This window comes from Punica granatum, chromosome 1, assembly GCF_007655135.1.
Source record: "Punica granatum isolate Tunisia-2019 chromosome 1, ASM765513v2, whole genome shotgun sequence".
Taxonomy (NCBI): Eukaryota; Viridiplantae; Streptophyta; class Magnoliopsida; order Myrtales; family Lythraceae; genus Punica; species Punica granatum.
In genome coordinates, this window is record NC_045127.1 from 40,201,317 (window position 1) to 40,207,403 (window position 6,087).

The 6,087-nt window shown below is 40.8% G+C and overlaps 1 long non-coding RNA gene across 1 annotated transcript; it reads right to left on the minus strand.

Annotated features, from left to right (window-relative positions):
• Positions 1–2,344: 2,344 nt before the first annotated feature.
• Positions 2,345–5,315, minus strand: LOC116197716. The gene is made up of 3 exons (XR_004155088.1): positions 5,165–5,315; positions 3,813–3,915; positions 2,345–2,656 (listed from the first exon to the last, which is right to left on the minus strand). It is a non-coding gene; the product is annotated as an uncharacterized LOC116197716 (long non-coding RNA).
• Positions 5,316–6,087: the final 772 nt, after the last annotated feature.

Genomic DNA, 6,087 nt, shown 5'->3' on the forward strand with positions numbered 1-6,087 from the left:
CTCGGCCATATCTCCCTTGGAGAGGTGGCCGAGAGCCTCATGACTTACCTCGGATCATGTGGTGGTCTCCCCCTTGATTAGATCCCATTTCCCGTTTTTTATGTAATCTTGCTTCCCATGCCAACCTTAATTTGACGGTTAATCACTCTATTTAACGCGTTAAATACAAAATATGCATGGACTCAGTCATGAAGACCGTCGCGGGCCCACGAGGGCCCAAGGGGCTCTCGGCCACCTTTGGCCGAATCTCCTTGGCTCACGAGGACCCGTCATAGTCCTCGTGTTGCGAGTTGTTTTAAAAAATTAAAATAATCAAGGATTAGGATTCCATTCGGGCGGTCCATCCATGATCGATCCAACGATCCACAACCCACAAATTCAAAGCATTCAGAAAATTCACTCAATTTAACCAACCATACAAATGTAGTAATTGGGACGAATCATTCGACTAATTAACTCACTCGTTTCTTTAATAAAATTGCACGAACGGGCCAATGATCTATAATCGCGCCGACGGATTATGAACCGGTAGCCATGCACTTTTCAAATCACACATTTTGATAAAATACTGAGACACGCGGTACGCGTAGCATGGACATATAGGGAGGACTTGTGTGTCTTGACTCGAGTATAGGCCCGATTTGAAGCGGCTCGAGTTGGAATGTTGGTATTCTCCTTAGACCACTTTCGGGCGGTGCAACCGGTCCTCCGGCTCCTTCAAGGTTCACATGACCTTGACGTGTCCAAAGAATCGGTTGACACCGGCTACCGACCTTAATGGTCCGTATCGCACAGTCTCGATTTACCTTCACACAAACACATTTTTCTTGACTCAAGGGCGTGACTTTCATGATTTATTGGCAACCCTATGGTTAGGGTGATCGAAACATCTCGAGCCACGGGTAAAGACAGGCAGCCCGTGTAGGTGCAGGTCTTATCTACATAGCCTTTTTTACCCGACTGAAATGTTTCTGTCATTCTAGCATAGACTTGGGCGGTTAGGAATGTGGATCACAGGCACGAGTGGGAAAGGCCCATGAAAGTTGTTTGGTCCTTCATAGGACATAAGTAGAGACCTTGGCACCTCCGTGGTATTTCGCGTTCCTCTTTTTCCTATGTTTGTGTTTAGATCAGGTTTATCCATCATCAAAACCAGACTAGTCACACACACGACATAATGAAACACAAGGAAACGAGTGGGGTAAAACCCTAGATTTTAGGATTTTGGTAAAGCACCACCCTGTCATAATCTGTTAATCCCTTAGTGTCACAAAACAAAAGAACTTAAAATAAACCCACATATTCAGGACTTGACAATAAACATAATGTATGTCGGGTCCTTTTTTCAAATAATGGCGAATGCTACATGCCCTTTCAAGGTGGCGCATAGCCAATCACTGCACACGTCATATCTGTTTTCATATATTTAGGATAGAGATGTGTTTGTTAAGTGACCCCGACTCATAATATGATAATTAGATAAACATGACACTTAATTTAGACCACTCGTCTGTTTCCTCTGTTTTTGTTTGTTTTTATTTGTTTTGTGGCGGTTCAGGCTCGAAGCTATATGATATGAATAATACAGGGTCTAACGCCCCAATTATCGAGCACGAGGTCCAATGCCCCAATCATTGACCATGGGGTCCGATGCCCCCCCAACACAATGAGTGCGAGCGATTCGAGTGTGGTATGGGGTCCGACATCGACTCACTATTTTAATCCAAGTAGGGTTCAAGCAGAGGACGACTCGGATTGGGACACGTGAAAAAAGGTCAGACAATCACTCGGGAGCTTGACCGGTCCCACGGCTATCTCGAGAACCATTTGGTCCTCTTGGGATCCAAGGGTTCGGTCGGACCCGACCTCCAGCTCTCTTGAGCCCGTGTCGCATTAATTTTAATTCCGATCTTTCCAACCTCACAGTGAGCACGATCAAAATATTGACCGAACGCAAACCGACGGGTATCAAATTGTTGTATTTGTATTTATTTGAGAGTACATTGTGAGATACTTATTTGTACATTCATTCATGTAACGATCTTGGTCGGTAAGCGCGAGGTCCGAGAGTTAGAATCAATTGAGTCTGCGCACGGGTCCATGTGAAGAGCGGGACCACATTAGTCATGGGCCTGGTCCACGCGGCGAAGTGGCCATCATGGCCTAGTTAACCAAAACGCGAGGACGGCGAAACGATCCCCTAACACGAGGATTTGTTCTTCTTTCGGGGCTCTTAACTTGAGTCGATTGCTTAATTGAATTTATGGCGTCAAATCGAGCATGACGAGCGAAACTTAATTCACGCGGCAAATAAATTAAAAACGGCAAATGTCACGACCCGAAATTTCGACAGAACTTCCCCTAAATTTGGTCGATATCCATTATCACACAAACTATTCACATCTAAACCTACATTCCATAAGGCCTAAATATATATATCCAATCCAGCAAGCTCTAATATGTATATGCATCTCAAAGAGAGTATTTTCTCTTCAACCACATCACTAAACCAACTATACAAAAATTTCAGGTCGTAACATATACAAATACGTTCTATGCAAAAAGAATACTTATCATATAACTAAAGTCCCTACCTAATTCTCCGAGCTGATCCCCGATATCAAAAAGTAGTCCTTCCGCGCAGCTAGAAGTTTATCTGGAAAAATATATGCAGGGTGTGAGCTGCATCTTAGTGAGTATTATATTCCAAAGCAAAATGAACTATTTATTAAATAAATATTTAACTGCTAACAACCGAATATTCAAATAAACAGTACAATCACATCTAATCCAACTATTCGCTCCCTCGCACAGATATACGGTATATTTTATACATATTATACAAAAATAATTTTATTCAATAGGGTAACTAAATTTAAATCCTACCAACAAATACACACAACTCTTCCAACCATTTCGCTAATATCCAATAGCCCATAAATATCAAATTTCCATTCATTAGCATTCCACTTCACAACACAACCACTTGACATATCGAACTCTAGCAACCACACGGCTTTCACAGAACATCCGTAGACAGTTTCAACAATCATCACATCTCCAACAATCATACCAGACAAACAGTAAACAACACAACCAATCAATATAGCCATAGGGTTGCATTTCCTCGCAACAGAGTTATGACGGTACCGTGACCCCGCACTCATCCACAAATTCCTCATTTCATTTCTCATAAGCGGGGGCTGCCCATTATCCTCCGGCAGTAGGAGTCTAGGCGTCCATTTTATATCCCGCCGGTTCAGCGGTCTAGGCGTCCCTTTTGTATCCCGCCGGATCAGCGGTCTAGGCGTCCATTTTATATCCCGCCGGATCAGCGGTCTAGGCGTCCCTTTTTGTATCCCGCCGGATCAGCGGTCTAGACTTCCATCTTTGTATCCCGCCGGATCAGCGGTCTAGGCGTCCCTTTTTTATCCCGTCGGATCAGCGGTCCCATGGCTATAATCAAACAACAATCACAAGCATAAACAAATGCAACCATGCCATCGCACCTCATATATCATCATACACAAGCACAATATCAATCACATTACAATAGTACCACATTATCAGTACATATCTCATACACAATCAACGTATACAATCACACTGCATATCTCAAGTCAAAGTGAAACATAAAGGGCAATCTCTCTCAAATTCTTTCCCACAACATAGCAAGACCGATTCCTTAATCTAACTATCATAACATTCTTGTTGAATAATTTATATAACTATTATACATCATTTTACAAAGGAATATAGTATTCACTTAACATATATATATAAATCATTTCACAATGGAATAAGGTACTCACCGAACACCCAACGTATGGTCCACTGAATTGAGCCTTCAGAATGCTTGCTTTCAGTCTCGTCAACTTTTGCCCTTGAGAATCTCGAGAATTAACCAACTTCAATCTTTTATCATAAGTAATGAATAAGTTATTCAAATAAAAGATAACTTGGGCAGCAACTAGCTTTCCTTTAACAAATAAACGGTCCTATTCCATAATCTATTATATTCAAATTTACAAATTTACCAAGCTGAAATGGTAACCAAGACATAGGAATCCAACAAAACCAACAATATTATTTGAAAAGAGAACAGGTGGAAATATAGCTTGAAGGTACTGACTCTAAAATAAGTTATACCATCAAGGGAATGAACCCATATATATCTGAAAGAAAAGCAAAAATGAAAACAATCAAAGAATGAAAGATAATCAGTGGCTAGCTTCTGGTCTTTCTCAAATCATCAATTATATAGCTTCCTACCCAAAATTTGTCTAAGCAAATGAACGTGAAAAATTTGCAAATCAGTTGATATATCGACAATAACTCCATACGAGCATTTCCCCTGCTTCCTAGCTTTCCACTCAAAAGAAAATATTGATTCAACTATTACTTCTAACTCTAGCTAATTAACCAATTCATTTTCCAATTTAGTACTTTAGGCAATTCATTATCGATTAATTTACAACAAGATATATCGAATCAAACACAAGAAGCTCAACACAAGAATAAATTAGAATCATCAGAGTACATTCTCAAGAAAATTTATTCTTACACCCAATAGCAAGGTTCAAGACCCAATTGGATATTTTGGCCATAAACTAACACCAATAATACTACTCAAACTCCTCCATTGACCCTTACAAAGCATAATAATCTCATTTATTCTAATTCCTTCAGCTCAAGACAAATTAATCATAGCTAAATCCATAGACATATCTATCTTTTACCCAACCAATTACGTCAATTGGAATCATCATACATAAGATGAAAACATGAACTCAATCCTACATTGAACCCTATCACGCTTTCATTTAAACAATCTCATAAAATCAAAATATGAACCCAATCAGTCAAGTCTATACACTCAATAGCAATTAGATAAGCCGAACATTTCAATTCTTATATAACTGTATAACCCATTAACTTTATTAATCTTTTTGCTCCCTCAACATCCATAACCTAATCGGTTTAAAAACAAGACCAATCGACTCTAGAGATGCTTAATAGTAAATCATAAATCACGAAACATCAATTAGCAAAATCCATATCAATAGTTAGAACCCGAAACCGAACTGAAACGAAGAAGAAAATGGCTGAATTCGCACCTAAACTCAATGAATAAGAGTGTCTAGGGTTAGGAGAATCAACTTACTAATCAAGAATCCCAAGTTTAGTCATTTTCCCTTTCAAAATTGGTTCGACTCGGTCGTCTTCCTCGAGTTTGCTCAGATCCCTCTCTCTCCCTATCTGCCTCTCCTCACTCTCTGTTTCTTCTTTTTCTTCCCTTCCCCCCCCCCCCCCCCCCCCCCCCCCCGAAACAGAACATAGGAGAAAAGAAAGAAAAATAAATAAATGAATGAAAGAATGATAAGGCGGTGGAAGGTGAGAGGAATAGCTTGGGGAGACGTGGAGCCCATGGCTCCATTCCTTTTTTTTTTTCCTCTCCAGCAACTTCCACATAATATATATATATATAAGCATATGTATATATATATATATATTTGTGTGTGTGCAAATACCGGGTCTCACAGCAAACCCTAAACAAACCAGAGTATCGATAGGGCGTGCGGGATATAAGCCCGCATGTAACAGAATCCTTGAATTCGGAACCCTCGGTTCCGCAGACCATATGCCTTAGTAAACTAGGTGTATTCATACCCCTACCCGAGCGACTCACGACCCTTGACCTTCGGGTCGTAAATAAGTAATGGCTACTTCTTCTCACGTGTGTCTGTCATGCGTCCTTCGGGAAGGTGGACATTCCCAAACCGTGTGGTCATGAGCATGGATGCAGGCTCTAACAAGACTAAATTCGAGTCCGCACAGTGTGCTTGTGCCACCAGAATACTGGTTGCCATAAATATTTCCTCCACCGCCTCTAGCCATGAGATGGACGTCCATATATATGCCATATATGTATATGTCTTCGTGTTGATAGACTCCCATTGACTCTTCATTGAGCTCTTCATAAATGGGTTAATCTTCATAGATTCTTGGGCTCTCCATCCACTTTAGCCTCAAATAAATCCGACCCAAAGCAAGAATGATCTCAGCCCGCTTCCACTGCTCGAACCA